Raw genomic sequence first — 19788 nt, 5'->3', positions numbered from 1 at the left:
AAGCCCGCGCAAGTCCGCAGAGCGGGTGACGGGCCTGACGGGCCCGAGCTGCGCGCACGCGCGCAGGGGCGGGGGCGCGCGCTCGGGGAACAGGGGCGTGCGTGCGCGCGCTCATTGTTTCCGCTTCAAACGGGGTCCCCAGCGGGCATTTGGCTGGGTGCGAGCCCTCTCGCCTTTCTTGGGGTCTGGGGTGCCTTGGCTCGCAAAGCGCGCTGGGTTTCCGGGCCGTTCTGCCAGACGCAAGGCGCGATTTTCAGCCAACGTGCACTGAGTGCTTCCTCTGTGCCAGGGCGCCGCTCTCACACTTGACTCGGATTCACTCAGGTTTTCTCGGCGACGACCCGGGAAAGTAGGTGCTATTGTCACCTTCAGTTTCCAGAGGCGGAAGGGAGGCACAGAGAAGCTAAGCCAACGAGCTTTGAACTCAGCGTGGCTTCGGAATCTACATCTTAGCCACTACTCCTTATTTCTTAATTGCAGGAGCCCTTAGACTTCTGTTGGAAAGTCATAGGGTAAGGGACCCTTTTCACTTCCCTCCATCTAAAACACCATTTCAGTTAATCTAAAACCCAGGGGCTGCTCATTAAGGCACAGAAAGCATCGAAGTAATTGACTTTGGCTTGGCAAAGTGGAATCTCTCAACACTTTTATCAATAGAGGTCACCCACCATCATTTTAAACCGATTGGGAGCATCTTTTGTTCTAATTGTAATAATAAATATAGTTTAACACATTTGATTCTCAGTTCTTGATTTATTATTTTCCTTTTAGTGATGCACTATATTGGGAAAATATAGGCAAACACAAAGAAAAAACAAAAAGTCCCCCATAATCTCAGCGCCCCCATACCATATGTTGTTGAAAATCCTTCTAGTCATTTTTCTATGCATATATGTTATAATAAATTAAAATTGATACATTAAAAAGTTTAAAGCAATATCATAATGTACATTCTGGTTTTTACTTTTTAAAATTTAACAATTCATCATGAACATTTCCCCCATCAAATCTTCTACAACTCTTTTTAATGACTACACAGTATTTCATTGTATGATTTCGTCATAATTTAATTGCTAGACTTATTTTTTTGACATTTAGTTTTGCTATTATAAATGGTAAACATCAGAGTACAGTAATCTTTAATACACCTTGACTATTCCCTTAGGACAAATGGCTTGCAATGGAGTTGCCAGGTCAAAGAACAGCATGCTTTTAAAGGGGTCACATACTTGCCAGAAAAGTGGACTCACTCCACACACCTCTAGGTAGAATGAATGTGTCCATTTTTTCCCCCATTCAGGGTGTCATTGTCCAAGGGAATCTTTATTAACAAACAAATGACATCCTTAAAAAAATACTTATGTAATGTTGTTGGAATATGCTACGTTTCAAGAGGAAGACTTTATATTATTGCAGATTTTTTAAACATTTGGGAAATTTAGCTTATTCAGATGCTTGCCTGACTGAATGGGTCTCTGCAAAGGATATGGTAAAATAGGGACATTTTAGAAAAAGAAACTAGGAAAGTTAATTCTCAAGCAATTTTTTTCTAAGGCAGGGAGACAGATGCTGTCTATAAACTGAAAAAGGAAGTATTAATTGCTTCTTTTGCTGGGCCTTCGCTCCCTGGCAACTTACTCATTGTCAGGTCCGAAAACATTGATGGTGCTGCCTGTCGCAGAGGTACTGCAGAAATAATCACGGCAGCAAACCTGGGCAATTAGAGGTTTCTGTTCATTTTCCTCCCCTTTCATTCTACCAGCGCCCCCTCCCCCCATATCAGCAAGTTGGAGTGACAAATATTTAAAGTCAGCTTGTCACGCATGAGCAGCACAGCTGTGTGAATGACTGATTTTCTTGACATTCTGAACAGCTTTGTGTGTGCGTGTGGAGACCTGCAGACCCTCAAACCCAACACCATCTGACTTACAAGACGCCATGGGTTTGGTATTTGAGGTAATGGTGAAGTCTGGGCAGGTGGTGTTTTATGACCAGGAAATGAACAGACCTACAGTCTGCAGACGTTTTTGGAATATACGTGTTTGTTGCGATGACCTCTAGGTGGATTTCTGCAGTGACAAAGAGGAGGCTTTTAGGGTGTGGTTTAAATTCCTTTCCTGCAGAGCTTGCTCTCAAGTCACTTTTGCCTAACGGGCTGGAGACCATGTGTCCTTAGCAAATTTGAGAGAGGCACTTGGACCCAACTGGTCTTTTTTTCTCCCCACTCAGCATTGCAGCAAGAGTAACAGATGCCTATTTAGGGAAGGCATGTTCCCTTTTTATATGCAAACCTTGTTGCTAAAAATTCTCTTTTAGATGAATTATTAAACCCAATTTATAAAATAAGGCCAGTACAGATTTCTTCTTGAACTGTTCTTTCTCTTTGATATGTGATACCCGTGTCTGCTGGTGGAGAAAAGCAGAGAGATTATGAGAGGCCAGGTGGGGATGGGAGGAAGGAGGTACAAGTAAATAAAGGCCATTTTAGCACCTTGGAAATTTCCTGAATGCTTCAACCCCTTGGGGAAAATTTGGAATTCTTTAACCATCATGTAGAAATGCACAAAAACATAATTATTTTGTAAGCCTAGGTTTCTCTTCATAGTCTAATAAAGTAGGAATATTTAACATATCAAAATTCCTGTAAGAAACAGTACTGTCTTTGGAAACATCTGTGTTTGGAGCTTGCAGGTAGGTGCTTTCAAGGGAGAGAGTAGATTATTCTTTTTTATTCAAGGGGAGGGATTTTTGTGTTAATCTTGAAGGGGAGTCAGCAGGAAAACCACGGGAGGAGTTGAGTGAACAGGAAGTCATGGAGAGGTGTGGTGGCCCCTGGGTGTTCTGAGATCGGGGAGAGCTGGGTGCTCAACTGGTTGTTTAGGTTATAAACCTAATGTGACCTGTAAACCACCCCCCCTCCTTTATGACATCTTCAGTAACATCTATACTTTCTAAAAGCATAAAAGCCTTTGCTAATTAATATTCTCCTTACATTGTTTAGAACTGTGTTACAGAATTCATATCCCTTTCTGCAATGCATAAATTTTTTTAGAGAGGGAGGTGGGGCAGAAGGAGAGGGAGAGAGAGAATCTTAAGGAGGCTCCAGGCCCAACTCAGAGCTCGATGCCAGGCTGGATCTGACAACCCTGAGATCATGACCTGAACCGAAATCAAGAGTCGGACATTTAACTGACTGAGCCACCCAGGTGCTCCCATAAATTGTTATAGTAATTATGAAAAAGCAGTTAATCATGAAGTTGAAATCATACCTTAATGCCAACCTTAGATGCTGCCTCCCAGGCTAGCACTTCCTGCTATTGTACTGCTCAGCATCATCAACGACCTCAATACGTGCACTGTGGTCCCAGGACCAGCAGCATCACATGGGAGCTGGATAGACCTAGTGAATCAGAATCAGCTTTTTAACAAGATCCCCAGGTGATTCAGGTGCGCTTTCCAGTTTGCAAAGTGCTCGTCTGCAGCACTGGTTCTCCACTCACTGCACATTGGAATCCCCGGAGAGCTTCACACACTATAGTCCTGAGTCACACTCCTAGGGATTCTGATTTAATTGCTCTGGGGATGAAGGGCCCTGAGCCTCCGGGTTTTTAAAGTCTCTCAGATGATTATAACGGCATTTGATTATAAGAATGTTTGAAAACCCCTCAGAACCAAACGATCTCAGAACACTTCCTTTTTCAAATCGTGTTTAAACCCAGACACCCTGTGAAGTACCTGGGCTGGACACAAAGTTTGCTGCCTTCACTAACCACAGCTCTTCCCCAGAGGCACTGCTCCCACCATCTAAAACTTCTTTGTAATAGATTTTCACCACAAGACTCAATGGAAGACTAGCCAATGGCAGATATTCAGAGGAGTTTCTGGGATTCTAACAGGGAGAGACTTCCATCTCTCTTGCGCTGTGACCTGTAGATTAGAAACTCCCGCTTAGCCCGGCACGTAGGCATGTTACAGCTAAGATTTGCAGAAACTGCTTTTTATCCGCAACCTACCTCACTTGAGGAGATAAGGAAGTACACGCAGAAATGACTATACCATGTTTAAGATTTACAGGAACCACATGACCTGATTCCTACACACAAAGATCAACTGACTAAGGACAAAGAGGTTACGTGACCTTCCTGGGATGTCTACAGGTGTCAGTCACCTTTTGACACCCCACACCTTCCCCCACCCCATTGCCACCTCTTGCTGACATAAAAGAAGCTCAAACCTCAAGCTAGGGGAGATGGACCCCTGGGACAGCAGTCTACCATCTCCTGGGCTTGCTGGCTTTCCTGTCCCAGCATCTTCCCTCTTGACTTACTGGTCTGTCATGTGGCGACCGGAAGGAGCTGGGACCCCATTATAGGGTCTCTCTTCTGTCACACCTTGTCCCCCATTTTCTGCTTCTGCCCCCCCCCAAAGCTGCCTAATGTGGTGGCTCAGGGCAAAGGCTCTGGGGCCAGATGGCCTGGGTCCACACCACAGCCGAGGGCCCTAACAGATCACCTACCTACCTGCTCAAAGGCTGCATCCCCCTCTCTAAGTGGTGTTGATAATAGTACCTAGCTCACAGGATACTGCAGATGGGTCTGAGAGAGAATGCAGAGAAACCAGGTACCAGGACTCGTATTCAAGCAATAAATAGGACATACACCCAGCATGACTAAGAAATGGAAAACCTAATTAGTGCACAGCTTTCTCTGCTGTTAAAAGCGTGCACAGGGGGATGCCAACAAGCAACACACCCATTCATGCTGCAGACACCTAGAAAAACTCAGGAATCGAAGGACCAGGTATCTCTGAAAGTAAGGGTAAGTGGTAAGGCTGAGGAAGAGAATCGATACGTCTGTCTGAAGGGCAATAAAGTCCCTGCCCCACACAACCTGAGCCCATGCCCTTCCCCATGCCAGCAGAAGCCTGGAGTTTTCCCTCTGGAGAAACCGACCCAGAGCAGCTCCTGGCTCAGAGATGTCAGGCACAGCTGTGGAGGACGTGAGGCCCAGACAGAAATGAGAGGAAGTGAAATTGTGAGGTCTTACCCCCGCTTCGGTCCTCTATCCCAAGTAGGCTCCCAGAATGCTGGTTGCCAGCATACATTCCCCAGCCAGAAACCAGAGAAAAAACCAAAAATGATGAATTTGGGAGAATCTTCTAAATGAACAGCAGGGCTGCTTGATCACCCTCAGTGGAGCACCAGGTGGCAAGCCCATTCCCACTTAGAGTTTCCAGCCAAACTTTGATATCACCGTCCTAGAGAGACAGGCAAAGATCACAAGAAACACCGTCAACATGGAAAGCAGATATCAAAATAAACAAGAGAAGGAATGGAATAAAGGGAGATAATGCCCCGCCCCGGAGGCAAGAGAAGTCACACCATCGATAAGACGAGAGTGTTCAGATGGCAATAAGGGTGTTGAAAAAAACACACAACAAATAAAATGAAATAAAGAGGATGGGGCTAAGGCCAAGGTCATCTCTCAGAAAGTATGATAAAGAATACTAGGTAAGGGAGCCTGGGTGGCTCAGTTGGTTAAGCAACTGCTTTCGGCCCAGGTCATGATCCTGGAGTCCCGGGATCGAGTCCCACATCAGGCTCTCTGCTCGGCGGGGAGTCTGCTTCTCCCTCTGACCCTCTTCCCTCTCGTGCTCTCTATCTCTCATTCTCTCTCTCTCAAATAAATAAATAAAATCTTAAAAAAAAAAAGAATACTAGGTAAAATAAGAGGTCCAAGAGAAAATAAAAGGTATTCCATAGAGAACAACAACAACAACAAAAACCCACAAAAAGAAGGAGGAGAGAAAATTATCAGAAGAAACAATATTTTAAAATATCCCAGAACTAAAGAATATGATTTTTCACACCGAACAGGGCCAGAAAGTGCCCAGCACACTGAATTTTTTTAGAAGGGGGAAAGGACCCCAGCTAAAGCACATTGTCATGAAATTTAAATATTTCAGGGATAAGAGCAGATCCTAAAAAACCCCTCTGGGACAGTCAAGGGCACAGTCAGGGTAAGAAAAACATATCACTTGCAAAGGGTTAGGGGTCAGAGTGGCATCAATCATCTCAGCAACATTGGAATCTAGAAGATAAGGGAACAAGACTTTCAAAATGCTGAGGAAAACATATTTCTGGTCTAGAACTCTATAGAGTAGTCCCCCCTGATCTGCAGGGGATACATTCCAAGACCCCCAGTGGGTGCCTGAAATTGTGGATAATGCCAAACCCCCTACGTACGTACTATGTTTTTTCCCATACATACATCCCTATGAGAAGGCTTAATTTATAAAGTAGGCACAGGAAGAGAATAACAACAACAATAATAAAACGGACCAATTATAACAATCCACTGTAATAAAAGTTAGGTGGGTGTGGTCTCTCTCTTTCAAAATATCTTCTTGTATTTTACTCACCCTTCTTCTTCTTGTACTGATGTGAGATGATAAAATAAAGGCCTACCTGGTGAGCTGAAGGGACATGACTGACGTAGGCACTGTGATGTAGCATCGGGCTCCTGATGCCCTGACCATCCGTCAGGAGGATCATCTGCTTCTGGGCTGCAGTTGACCGTGGAAAACTGTAACCACAAAACGCAAAACTATGGATAAAGTGGGATTAGTGTACCCAGTCAAGCAACCACGGGTAGCCCCTGGATACCAGAGGAGAAACACCAAAAGAGGGGAATTAGCAAAGAATCAGGAAGCATAGGATCCAGAAAATAGGTTCAATACAGGAGAAAGGCAGAGGGAATTCAAGGTTTGGTGAGTGAAGCCTGAGGATGACCCCTGGGAAGCAAGGATGGAAGCCACCAGCCCAGACTGGAACAGGAGGAAGGACAGCTCCAACATACAGATGGCACCAATGCATTTGAATATATTGAGGAGAATTTTACACCTCTTCTGGAGAGTTTGTGGGGAGAGTTAGTGATAGATATCTGAAATCATGCTAGTGGAAAAAAAGCCAATTATTAAGTCCAAGGAAAACAAAAAGTCATATATGAGAGGAAACGTAATACTCTCCTGGAGCAGCTTGACCAATGTTTACTGAGTAAAAATAATATATTCATGGAATATTTGTTGAACAAAAACTGTGATACGATTACATGGGGAGGACATAGGAGGGAAAGTAGACAAGGTGAAGGTGTGTGTGCTAAAACCCTCATCACCCATCGCAGGAAGGCAGGGGACGATGTCTAAAAGGGAAAAATCAACACAATTGTATAAGCCTTTTGCTCAGACAAATGGAGGTAAATACAACATCTATTTGCCACGGAATTGGATCTTGGGGTAGAAAGCATGGGAAGGGAAAAGCTCTTTTTCTCACTACTGTTATAGTGCTATTTGGCTTTTTAAAACATATGCATGTTAATATGTTAAGTAATCTTTGGTAGAAATAGAATTAAATTTTAAAACAAGGCTGAGCCCCGTGCCTGGCCCACAGTAAGTGGTGGCCAATGTAGGGAAGCTACTCTTCCCATTTCTGTCTCCAGCCCCTTGGCTTTTCTCAGCAAACCTGAGAGGTAAGTTACAAAAGATGGCCACTCGGATTTTTTGTAACTTCATCTCTCACTCTCGCACTCAAAAGACCTGGCTGTAGCATCCATTTTTGTTGCTGCTTGTCTTAGCAGCTTAGGCAACTCTAATAAGTAGGTGGAGGGGCATAAACAACAAACATTTATTTCTCACAGTTCTGAAGACTGAGAAGCCTAGGATCAAGGTGCCGGCGGATCTGGTTCTTGGTGAGGGCCCACTTCCCAGTCCATGGATGGCCACCTTCTCAGTGTGTCCCCACATGGTGGCCAGAGAACGGGCAAGCCTTCTTCCCCTTCTTATAAGAATACTTCCCCTGTCCTGGGGGCCCCACCCTCACGACCTCATTACCTCCCAAAACCTTCACATTTGGGCTTCAGCATATGAATTTGGGGGGACACAAACATTCAGTCCATAGCATCATTGTTGTCCTGGTTTATTTTTGTTCTTCTGCTGTGTTTTGCCCTCGCCGTGCTGAAGGTCCTTCAGCACTGTTCTTTGCTGGAGAAACTCACAATGCACAGGAACCTTTGAGAGTGTTTTTGGTGCTGCTTTAGTAATTGAAATAAATGACTGGTGTTTTAAATAAGAAATCTGTACTTTTCATCTTATATATAACTAGGGATTTCTCTTATATATAAGGATTTTATGTGCGTGAAAAATCAGTATGTGTTTTGGAACATCGTCATGGATGGACCGTTGAAATAAATAGTTGGGGCCTTTTTGCAAAATACCTCTACCTTATGCCTGCCCGTTGGAGGGGAGAGGGGTGTAAACGGAGGATGTTATGTGGTGAAGAGTTGCACCTGTAAGAGTGGATTATTTTATGGAAATCAGTGAACGGGCTGATATTTTGCATCTGAGCTGCCTAGGGGTGAAGGGAGCACCCCCTTGGATTCCAGAGACAGAAAGGTCTGGGGGCAGGCAGAGGGTCTGGTAGTAAGTGCTGAGAATTTGCAGAGATCTGTGGAGGACATGGGACCTGGCTCCTCAATGTGGACTTGTGGGTCTGCAGTCCTCATACCTCCATCTGGTGGGGTCAGGGGAGCCCTACTGACGTGGGGCTTATAAGAGTTTCCCGCGGTTCTCTTCTTTGCTTTAGCACATCCACACAGCTGTCTTCACCTCTGCAGAGAATAGGACCAACTGGCACTGGGACACAGACAGGCTTGCCTCAAAAAAAAAAAAAGAAACCTCTCAATGACCAAAGTGTGTTTCTTAAAGTCATTTTCTCTCCTTCCCATTCCCATAACCAAGCTGGAGTTATAGGGCACCCAGCAGCGCACCCCTCTCTCTACACATCTCTGTTCAGCTCCTCATCTGCAGCGCCTGAAAAAGCAAAAAGAATTTTTTAAAAAAGTTTTATTGTCAGCCTTGCTTGATCCTGAGCAGCACTGTTCCAGCAGAGGTGGCAAAATCCTCTCACAGGCCAACTTGCTTTGTTCTGGAGGCAATTTGTACAGAAAGCAGCAAGCTCCCCGAAGCTGGAGGGCAGGGAGCTGGACCGCTGTCTGGCCGCTGCCGCTGGGAGCCGCAGGTGGGGCCTGGGGCGTGGGGTGGCAGCGCGCATGCGCGTGTGTGCACATGTGTGTGGGCGTGCACGGCTGTGTGTGAGGGGCTGGAAGGTGTGGTGGGTAGAGCTGGAACAGAGGAAGCAGAAAGGGTGCTTGAGAGGTGGAACCCAGCTTTCGGGGCATATTCAATTTTTTTTTTTTAACAACGAGTGATAATGTTCTGTCTTAACTATTCAGCCTCTTGGTATGAAAATCCCAGCAAGATTCCACCAAATTTATTTTTAAAATACTTGTAATTTGAAGATGGACTTCAGAAAGACTTTATGTTTGCACTGGGGGTGGTTGCAGATGATTTCTTTTTCGAAATGAACTCGTTGCCCTTCCTGCAGGGGAGAGAATGTGTCTCTCATGAAGAGGGCTGTCACAACAGGGGGCATTCATTCTTTATTAGCAACAGGGTGATATGTCAGATTTTATGAGAAAAGTATGGTTTCAGAAGGAACATGTTCCTGCATGGTGTGCATTGGCCACCTGTCTGGAGCGGCCGCCTTGTGACAGCGTGGTCCTAATTTTAAGGACGGCATTCAGACAGAAAGCGTGTGTTCTGAGCTGAGAGCTTCACCACAGAGCAACTCAGTCCTTCCCAAAGGGGCTTGACAGGCCACGGAGGCACCAGAGTGGCACACGGTGAGCACTTTTATTTTAAAAGTGTGTTATTTTAATGTGTATTACAAAGGTTAAAACCAGCATATCAGGTCCACAATGACATGGAGACATAAAATCCCCATAAAACCAATCATTTAGATTTTTAAAATGTGTTTGTTTAAGAAAACACCGGTCAAACAATAATCCAGGAGTGTATCACCCAGGGTTAGGTAGGAAAAAGAATCCTCCCTGATGGTCCCCAAGACTTGATGAGGGGACCCACCACTCGTAGATCTCCAGGACAGGGTTGATGGAGCCCCCCAAAAATGCTGAAGGCCCCCAGAGTAGCCCCAAGGGCAGCTGTTACTACTGAGGCCCAAAAGGTTAAAGAAGGGAGCCGAGGCACCAAGGGGCCCAGCTGTAGAAAGAGTCAGGACACTGAAGTGAGGAGGAACAGGAAGAAGGACCCAGGCCCTTTTTTTTTTTTAATAGATACAGAACATCTTTTTTTTTCTTTAAGATTTTATTTATTTGTTTGACAGAGACAGAGATAGCAAGAGCAGGAACACAAGCAGCGGGAGTGGGAGAGGGAGAGCAGGCTTCCCTCCGAGGAGGGAGCCCGATGTGGGACTCGATCCCAGGACCCTGGGATCATGACCTGAGCCGAAGACAGACGCTTAACGACTGAGCCACCCAGGCGACCAGGACCCAGGCCTTTATCCCCTGGAGCTCTCTTCTCTGGCCAGAGCCTTCCCTGGGCAGGGAGCCTGGCAGCAGCCCCCAGGGTCAGCCTCCCCGGGGTGTGGGTCTGGGCAGAGGCTGGGTGTAGGACACGGCAGCCCTGGAGCAGAGAATGACTAGCATGGGGCGGGATGCAGGGCGGCCGTTTGGGGTCTCACAGCAGTCCCATGAGGTTGCTGGGATCATCCTCACTTTCCAGACGAGAAAGCCATGCCTTGGAAAGGTTACGAATTCCTAAGCTGACTCTGCTGGTGAGTGGGTAAACGCGGGGTCTCAATCCACAGCTGTATGGTCAGAGAGCCTGAGCTCTTAGCCATGCCTTGAACGCACGTGTACACAAACACACGTACCTCCCACTTCTACCACCACCACCAGCAAACTGTGATATTGGGACGGTGTTCACAATGGCTATACATAGTAAAGCATATTAAAAACGTAGTCAAAGTGCTGACGTTTTGTTCCTTCCCGGGACCTTTGCGGCCAGGAGCATACAGTTGGCCTCTTGCGTAGACCGGCGCTGCCACTCAACCGTTGCCCCACATCTTGGTAATTTACCCCAGGCCTTGTTACTCCAGCCACAGAAACAAAACCCTATTTGTACAAGTGCCGGAGCCTGGTTGGCTCTCCTCAGGGCTCACGCTCAAGGACAGGGCTCCCGGCCAAATTAAAGTGGGGCCTGAGAAAGTACAAATGCACTTAAAAAATAATAATAATTGCATGTACTTTCTTTAATGAGCTCTCGTTCCCACTTGGCAGCAGGAACACTAAATTCAGTCCACTCCAGCAAAGGCCAGTCTAATCCAATAAAAATGTTAGTCTAATCCAAGAATTCAATCACAATCCAGTTCAAAGTTCTCATTCCGAAAGATGCTGCCCCTCCTCCACCGGATGGGACTATCTCAGGGACTTCCGGCAAGCCCACAGCCCGGCGAGCAGGGACAGGGCGAGCCAGAACCCAGGCGTGGCAAAGCCGTGTCCCTCAGGACTGCCGTTCTCACCTCGGCTCCATCTTGTTCAGCCGCCATCTCTGTGCATGTTTGAGGGCTCTGGGCTGTCTAGCGGGTCGGCCCCTCCCACCCAGGTGCTGAGCCTCCACAGAAGCACAGGGGCTGCTACTACCCCCCTTACCCAAGCAGGCCGTCCCCACCACTCCTGACCCCCAGCCTCTGCCGGCAAATCCCTCTTTTCCTCCAGGCAATCTTTTGAGGTGAGGAGAGTGGCCCACTATACTTTTGAAATAGACTTTTGAAATTGTTATGGATGAGAAATAGGGGGAAAAAAATCCCTATTTGGTTTCAGGTAGCCTGGGCTCCCTTGAATAGATGGCATGAGTACTTTATGGGAAGCTGCAATCCCAGGGCGGGGGGTGGGGGGGCAGTGGCACAGGCAAAAATGGGGAGAACATACAAGGTGGGGCTTTGCCAAGCAGGCCCTGCTTCAAGAAGAGACACAACTGGTCATTTTGCCACGTGGGACTTGTGTGAACAGATTTTTCAGAAACACCATGCCTTGAAAGGGTCCATTATGGTGGAATGGAGAGGGAATTTGTCTTCTGGCTCATCTCCCACCTCTTGTCTCTCACTGGTTGAGTTCTCCCCCCAGGGAGTTAAGGTGTTTCTGGGCTGTATGTCCTGAGTCCTTCAGGAGCCACCAGGGAAGCCAGATCCCAGGAACTACCCAGCAGCGTGGCAGGTCATCTGAGTCTCAAAGTCATGGGAGCAGCCAGAGACTTGCACAGAGGCCTCAGGTGGGTAGAATTTAGCTGCTTCCTGGAGGCCATCATGGCAGAGGCCGGGCATGGTGCTGGCCACTTCAGAAAAAGAGGCAGCACATGGGTGTCTGATACAGTGAGGGAGATTTTTCTTTTTTACATTTTCTAGAAGAAATTGGGCTGAAATCAGGCTAAAATGACATCTGAAATGTCTCAGTATAAAAGATACGTGATGGGTAACCTGGGAAAGAAGCTTCCCTTTAGCATACCCAGGGTTTTCTCTGCTCCATTCCAGGCTGTGAAGACACCTGTGCCCAAGAACCGTGGTAACCTTCTGCAACACAGAGACCTGGGACGGCTTTCCGGAGTGTGAGTTGGAGCTGTGGTGTGCCCCAGTGGTTAGACAGCAGGGCTGCCATGGCACGCAGGTGGGAACGACAGCTATGTCTCACTCGTGGAGTTAGGCAGAGTGCATGAGATAATCCAGGCTTTCCCACATTTGGGGCATTTGTACTACCTTCACACTTTGCCCCTTACCTATGTACCATCTGTTTTATTATTTATTTGATATCTTTCTTTAAATTGATTCCATTTTAAACTTTAGCCTTACTCTAAGCAAAAATGTCTGTGAATTCTGCAGGATGATAAGCTGTTTATATACATATTCATAATACACACTAGAATGAGCATGTTTGTCTGAAACTGTTAGTCTGACATTGAGAAAATGATCATCATGGACTACCTGACACTGTCTCATCTATGGAAAGTGGTACAGTGCTACGCTTTGATGGACATGGAGCTAGTGTGCATATTCAGGCAATATCTGGTGTCCAGTAAATGTTCTCTGTGTTGGCTCCTTCGATCCCGGCCTGGGCTGTGCCATGTACTTCCTGCTCATTTTGTTTCCAGTGCTTCTGTCTTGCCTTGCTCCCCGTGGAGCAATGCCTGTCTCCCACTGACCCTGCACCTGCTCGTGGACACTGCTCTTCCCTTCCCAAGCAGACACCTCCGTCTTGAAATTCCTGTCATTGATCTCTATCTCCCTCTCCCCTCCCAGGGGCCACCTTATACCAGCCTTCTCATCGCTCCCTCTCTTGCCCTAAAACTTTGGCACCTGCTTGTTTTTCTTCTCCACTCCAAGCTCCTCCATACAGCTCGTGGCATCAGCTTTTCTGTTCATCCTTGACCTCTTCCAATCACTCCAATAACGACTTCGCCACCTCCGCCCTTCAGCAAACCACTGACATGGCTTTATACCGTGGAGCACACCCCCTCCTAGAATGACACAACCTCAGAAATCTTTGAATCGCAGACTTCACTCTCTACCTGTTAACCCTTTGTGTCCTTATTCCCAGTGTTCTGCTTCTCTAATTCTTTGTCCCCACCCCCTCACTTTACTACAGTTCCTCATCCACCTTCCCTGCCCAGTCTCGATCCCACAGGCATCACTTAGCCACTTGGAAGGTCCCGGCCAATTTCTGTTTCTGCCCCACCTATCTTACAAACCCCTAACATTGGAGCAATCAACCCATCTGCAGGCCAATCCCATCCATACCTGCGACTGGGGTGAGAGCGGGGTGTGGACTTGAGCACTGTTGAAACACATCTACCCATCCTTTTCTCAGAAGTTTGTTTTGTTCTTATTTCCCTATTTTTGGTACTGTTTCTGTTAGGTAAGGCTGCGGGAGAGGCAAAAAAGAAAAAAAAAAGGATTTGTAAGTGCTCTGAAAACTATAAAGTGCTTTTTTTAAAAAGCTAAGAATTGCATCTTTATCATAAAAGCCCTGACATCCCCCATTGAGGGATTCACAATCCATCAGTTGTGAGAGTAATTCCTTTGAACTCATCGGGGTCTTACACTTCTGTTTGAAATGCCCTTCCCCTTCTTACACGACCTTCAAATTGTCCTGGAATCACTTCTTATGGAAACCTTGTCTGAGACCCTGGGCTTGGTTAGGTGGCTCCCTCCCATTGCGCTTGCTGGATTTTGTAATGAGCCATTTATGTGTCTGTCTCCCCCACGAGACTGAGGTGCAGGTTTTTGAGGGAAAGGACCTTCCTTACTCATCTTCATTGCTCGACCTCTCGGCCAAGATCAGGCTCACAAAACTGAAATGAACTGAAGCCAGAAGGGGAACTCCAACCTCTTTTGGAGAACAAAAAAGAAGATTTAGTGCGTAAGATGATGATGAGCTGCAAGAGACAATATTTTGTCTGCTTGCGTTCTACCTTCTGGGGGGAGCATCTGTTCTCCACTCCAACCATGTGGAATGGAAGGTAACAATCACAAGATGTCTGTCCCTTGGCCACTGTTGGCTGTCCTCAGGGGGGCCAATCAGAGTGCTTCCTGGGATCTTTTTTAACTGGAATTAGAATAAGGGATGGAGTTCCTCTTAGTCGGTAAAGCTGTGAAATGCAAGGCTGGGAGCTCCTGGCAGCCATGTTCAGACATCAGTGTGCAGTGAGAGAGAGTATACTCAGGGAGAGAGGGAGATGAGGGACAGAAGTGAGCCCCTGGTTCCCATCCCTCCCAGCACCCAGGCTGCCGGTCTGAGAGAGATACGGTCCTCTCATCAAATTACCCCTCGGATCTAAGCTAGATTGAGTAGAAAAGCAGCCTGACCAGTTGATGGGCTGCTAAGTTTCACTTTTCTTAAGACAGCAAGACCAACTTAAAATAAAAGATGGCACTAGAGAGTATAATGCTAAGTGAAGTCAGTCAGAGAAAGACAAATACCATACGATTTCACTCATATGTGGAGTTTAAGAAACAAAACAAATGAGTGGGGTGGGATGGGGGTGGGGAGAGGCCAAACCAAGAAACAGACTCCTGACTACAGAGAACAATGGGTACGTTTGTTCTGATGGTAATCTGATGGTTACCAGAGGGGAGGTGGGTAGAGACATGGGTAAATAGGTGATGGGGATTAAGGAGCGCACTCGCGCTGAACACTGGGTGATGTACGGAAGTGATGAATCACTAAATTGTACACCTGAAACTAATAGAACACTGTATGTTAACTAACTGGGATTAAAATAAAAACTTAAATAGGAACAAAAAAATCAAAAGAAATGGATAGATGCTTGATCTGATAATATTGTGTTCCTCATTTTTTTTTTTTTTATTTTTATTAAGGCATACTTTACACAGGGTAAAAGTCTGCCTTCTTAGTGCACAGTCCTGCAAGTCTTGAGAAAAGTAGGGTCATGGAACCACTGGGGTTTTTGTCTGAGTCTGGTCCACCCTCAGCCTCAGGGGTCCCCCTGTCAGTTGTCCCTCCAAGAAGACATCTCTCCCTGCGCTGGCCCCCCTCCTGGCGATGGACGCTGCCACTTGTTGTCCCGGTCACAGCCTTGTTCTGATTCAGACTCAGTCTTGGGCAGGCATGGTGTCTCAGTGCCACAGGAGGGAGGCCTTCTTAGCATTCCAGACTACCCCCAGCCGGAGGAGACCTTTCATAGTCTGGGTCCAGGGTGCTCTGAAGGCGGAAGAGTGTGCTGTCCTTCCCCCGTCAGCTTAATGCTGTTCCATTGGGCAGGAGGACTGCTTGCCTTTCCTGCTGCAGCTCAGGACTCTCGCTGTGCTCCTAATCTTCTTCTGAGTGCCTTCTGGGTCCGTGCAGGGGAGCCTGCAGGTGGGCCAAAGTCCCTGTGTCTGTGGCTCTCAGGGGCTCCGTGTTCTCACAACACCCACACTTGGTCTTTAGCAAATCATTACAAATTGGAGGGCTTTTCCTTGCTCACTAGTGTGGCATCTGGTGATGTCTAGCAGGCTTCTTGGAAGTGCCTGTCTTTCTTTAGATTTGGGGTTAGTTGTTAAGCTGGTGGCCTCAGCTCTGCTAGGGGTTCTGGGAATTTGTACAATGTCCAGCTTGTTTTTCTTGTAAGGGTGGGAGTGATGTTTCCCCAGCTTTCTGTATCTTACGTGGACACCAGAAGTCCAGCCTCACTTTTAAACAGAAGATGGAAAATAGAACCCCCACGTTGGTTGGAAAGGCAATAACTTCAGGCAAGGAGGGGCCCTCCCATGGGTTAGCTCCAGCCCTCAATTATTTTTTGGTTGACCCACAGGCATTTGAAAAACAACAACAACTTGAGGTAGCTTCCAACATTTTTAAATCTGAAATTTTCTCATAAAAATCTGGCTTTGGGCTTCTCTTGGAAAAAAACTGCCCTCTGTGATCATCACCAGGCTGCTTCCTTGATGTGGGGCATAGTTCTTCAATTCCCTGCTGTCTCTGGCACACGTGTGACAGCCTGCTTCATGCACTCTCTTACCCTTCTTGTCCCGTGGGTCAGGGAGGAGACTGAGCCCTGATGTACTGCTAATGTCGTACCAGTTGTGAAAATGTCGAAATGCTTCTGTGCCAGTAGGCAATTGGCCAGTTCCTTGAGCCCGCAGACAACCCCCACCACATCAGCTGTGTTGGTATCTTCCCTAGAACCCCTCATCCCAAAGGGATGAAGTTGCAAACCCCACAGTCTGGTAGCAGAGTGAGGACCAGCATCTACCTTGACCAGATGATGCCTGCCCTATTCTGGTATTAGGTCCCTACAGGCAGGGTGACAATTATAATCCGAGGCTTACAACCCCTGACTTGAAAGCACCACACAAGCTCCTGGCTCCGAGGTGGGTGGAGTAGTGCTGTTTAAAGTGATCTTGTCAAACAACAAGGCTTTGGAAGGCCTGCTTGTAGAAATCAATGGAGGGGCAGAAGGTGGCTTTGGATGTTGGTTCTAGAAGTGGAAGAAGAGACCAAGAACAGATAGGAATTAGGACCTGACAGAGAAGCTTGAGCAATAGGAAAATCAAGAAGCAGGGCTGATACGTGTTCAAGATAAACCAGAAAATGGCCATGCCTGAGGGTAGCCCCTTATCAGGGATTGTTGCCCTCTTTCTACTTTAGAAAGACACATAATTACAATAAGGTAATTAACTGTTTTGTAATTAAATACCAAAATAATTAAATTTGAAATTAAATATGATAACATCAAGTTGTTCAGGCAGGATTAATTTGTCTTCATCTGATAAATCATTTTCATTATTATTAGGATTAAGATTTTGAGAAAGAAATTGTAAGAGGAATAGTTCCAGAATTCCACAGAGAAAGACTGCCTGGGCTTTTGATTCCTCATGGACAGAGTTCTCTCAAAGGCCAAGTGCTAGAAACAGATGGTAAGTCATGAGCGGGAAGAACAGGTGAACTTATTCTTGAAAGGACTATTTTTCTGATATTTCTACCTGGACTATTTTGTACTTGGATTTTGAAAAGTAACCAGTTTCTTCCTAAGGTCCTGCAAATTTTTGACCAAAGGGGGAAAAATATTGAATTGAGGCCAAAAAGTAGCCAAATTAATAGCCACTCATCAAATAACAAACATGTGCTACTTTGTGCAAAGTGCTATGCTAGAAAATGCCAGAGTGTGCAAAGAGATATAAACACAGTTGCTTCTCTGCAAACGGAGGCTTTTCTTCCCTTGCTGTGGGGAAGAATGCTCCCTATGCATGGAGAAAATAAAGTGGCCATCACTGATTCAGTAATAATAGAAGGCACCTGTAATTTTTAATGGTATGTGTCAATTTGGCAAGACCATGGTACCCAGATATTTGGTGAAACATTATTCTAGGCGTAGATGAGATTAACATTTAAATCAGTGGACTTTGTGTAAGCACACGATCCTTCGGAACGTGGGTGGGCCTCACCCAATCAGTTGAAGGCCTTGCTAGAAAAAGGCTGACTTCCCCAGAAGAAAGGGGAATTCTGCCAGCAGATCACCTTTGGACTTGAACTGCAACTCTCCCCTGAGCCTCCAGCCTACCAGCCTACCTTGCAGATTCTGGACTTGCCAAGCCCCCATGATTGTGTGAGCCAATTTTTTACAAAAAAAAAAAAAAAATCTCTTCTCTCGCTCTCTCTCTATATATGCATCCTATTGGTTCTTTTTCCCTTCAGAATCCTGATTAATACGGTACCAAAGTCAGAGGTGTCTCAGGGAAGTTCACTCTTTGGCAGACTCTAATATTATAGCAGCAAAGTACTGCAAGATGGGTGAGCCCACAGTGTCCTAATAAAACTGTATTTATTAAATCAGGCAGACAGCCTTGAGGCCATAGTTTGCTGATTTGATTTTTTTAAATATTGCATAAGAATATTATTTCTCTTGATTTCTGAGGGTTTTTTTGGCACCTGATAAATTTTGCACATAAGGTGAATGCCTCCCTCGCCTCACCCTAGCCTCAGCCCCGCTCCTCAGCACCATGACCTGAATGACTACTATGGGGACACATTTGAACCAGCAGGACCAGACAGTGACATGAAGTGCTGGGAAGATGGTCCTGCTCTCCTGTACAGCCTTGAATGGGTGTCAAAACCCCTTGGGCTCAACCTGAATGCTGTCAAGGAAACATGAATATAGCCATCTTCACTCGGTGCCATCCTACCGGGATGACCTGCATCAGGAGCACAGTTCATCCCTGCAATGCTGGGTCACAGTGCAGTTTTCCAGGGCTAGACCGTGCCCCTTGCTGCAGCCAGCCAGCCCAACAAAAGAAGCCCTGGTGGCCTGATAGGCAGTACCGTTTCTGGCCGTGCTTGCTGGCGGCCCTGGGAGTGCCGACGTCTTGGGCTTGATGAGAGCAGACAGCTGCCTTTGAGCCTGTGCCCCGGTCCACAGCTGCAGCAGGAGAAAGAAGAGGAGCAAGGAGAGGTCGAAAACAAGCCCGCCCACCATGTGCCCTGCAGACTCCTGCCTGGAAAGCCCAAGGAGGACTCAAGGGCCCAGCTATGCGGCAGCTCACAGCAGGCCAGCCCCGGACGGCAGGTGGATTGGGCTCTTGTTGGAGTTCTCACGTTCTCCATTTAGAGTCGGGGTGACACCCTGCTGGCCTCAGTTTGTGTTGGCCTCTGCCACCTTTGAATGGAAAGCTTGATGGGAGCAGCCCAGCCAGAATTCATTGTGACCTTTCCTCAGGACCTGGGAAGGCACACTTTGCTGTGCCAGGTGGCTGCACGGTGGACAGCACTTGAAGGGCCAGATACAGGGATGGGGGCGCCTGCAGGGGCTCACTTGGTTTAGATGGGGCCTTCTAGCTGTCCTCACTGACCACCCCAGCCCATACCCAGCAATGTGGCAGTGACCGGGCAAGCTCCCTGACCATTCCCCGATGCGGGGTCCTCATCCGGGAAGTGGTAATAATAGTAGTAAGCCCACAAGCTTAGCAAGTTAAAGGGTGGAATGAATGGAGAGTTGAGCACAGCACCTGACGCAGAATTGTTGCTCAGTAAATTAGCTGCTGTGTCCCTATTATTGGGCTTGGAGTGGGCAGTGATCTAAGCCAGGCCAGTCAAAAGCCATCCCTGGGATTCTGTAACTTAGCAAGTAGGGAGACGAAAAGCCCACCCCTCTTTGGTGGGGACGCTGGTTCCTACCGGGTTCAGGAAGCTGGTTCGGGGAGCACAAAGCCAGAGAGAAGCAACGGTGGAAGATGGAATGGGAGCTCTGGGTGGTTTTCAAGTCCCTGATTCAGTTGTCCCCTGTGAGCCACCTGCGGCCCAGCTGCACCCTGCTCTCCCTGCGGACGTCCCCTCTGCACTGCAGCCAGTTCGAGGGGCACATTCGCCTGCTCGGGCCGCCACAACA

This window comes from Eumetopias jubatus, unplaced genomic scaffold (assembly GCF_037043125.1).
Source record: "Eumetopias jubatus isolate StellerSeaLion01/CBP00866 unplaced genomic scaffold, mEumJub1_p1.0 scaffold_1, whole genome shotgun sequence".
Classification (NCBI taxonomy): domain Eukaryota; kingdom Metazoa; phylum Chordata; class Mammalia; order Carnivora; family Otariidae; genus Eumetopias; species Eumetopias jubatus.
This window is presented reverse-complemented; position numbering follows the sequence as displayed.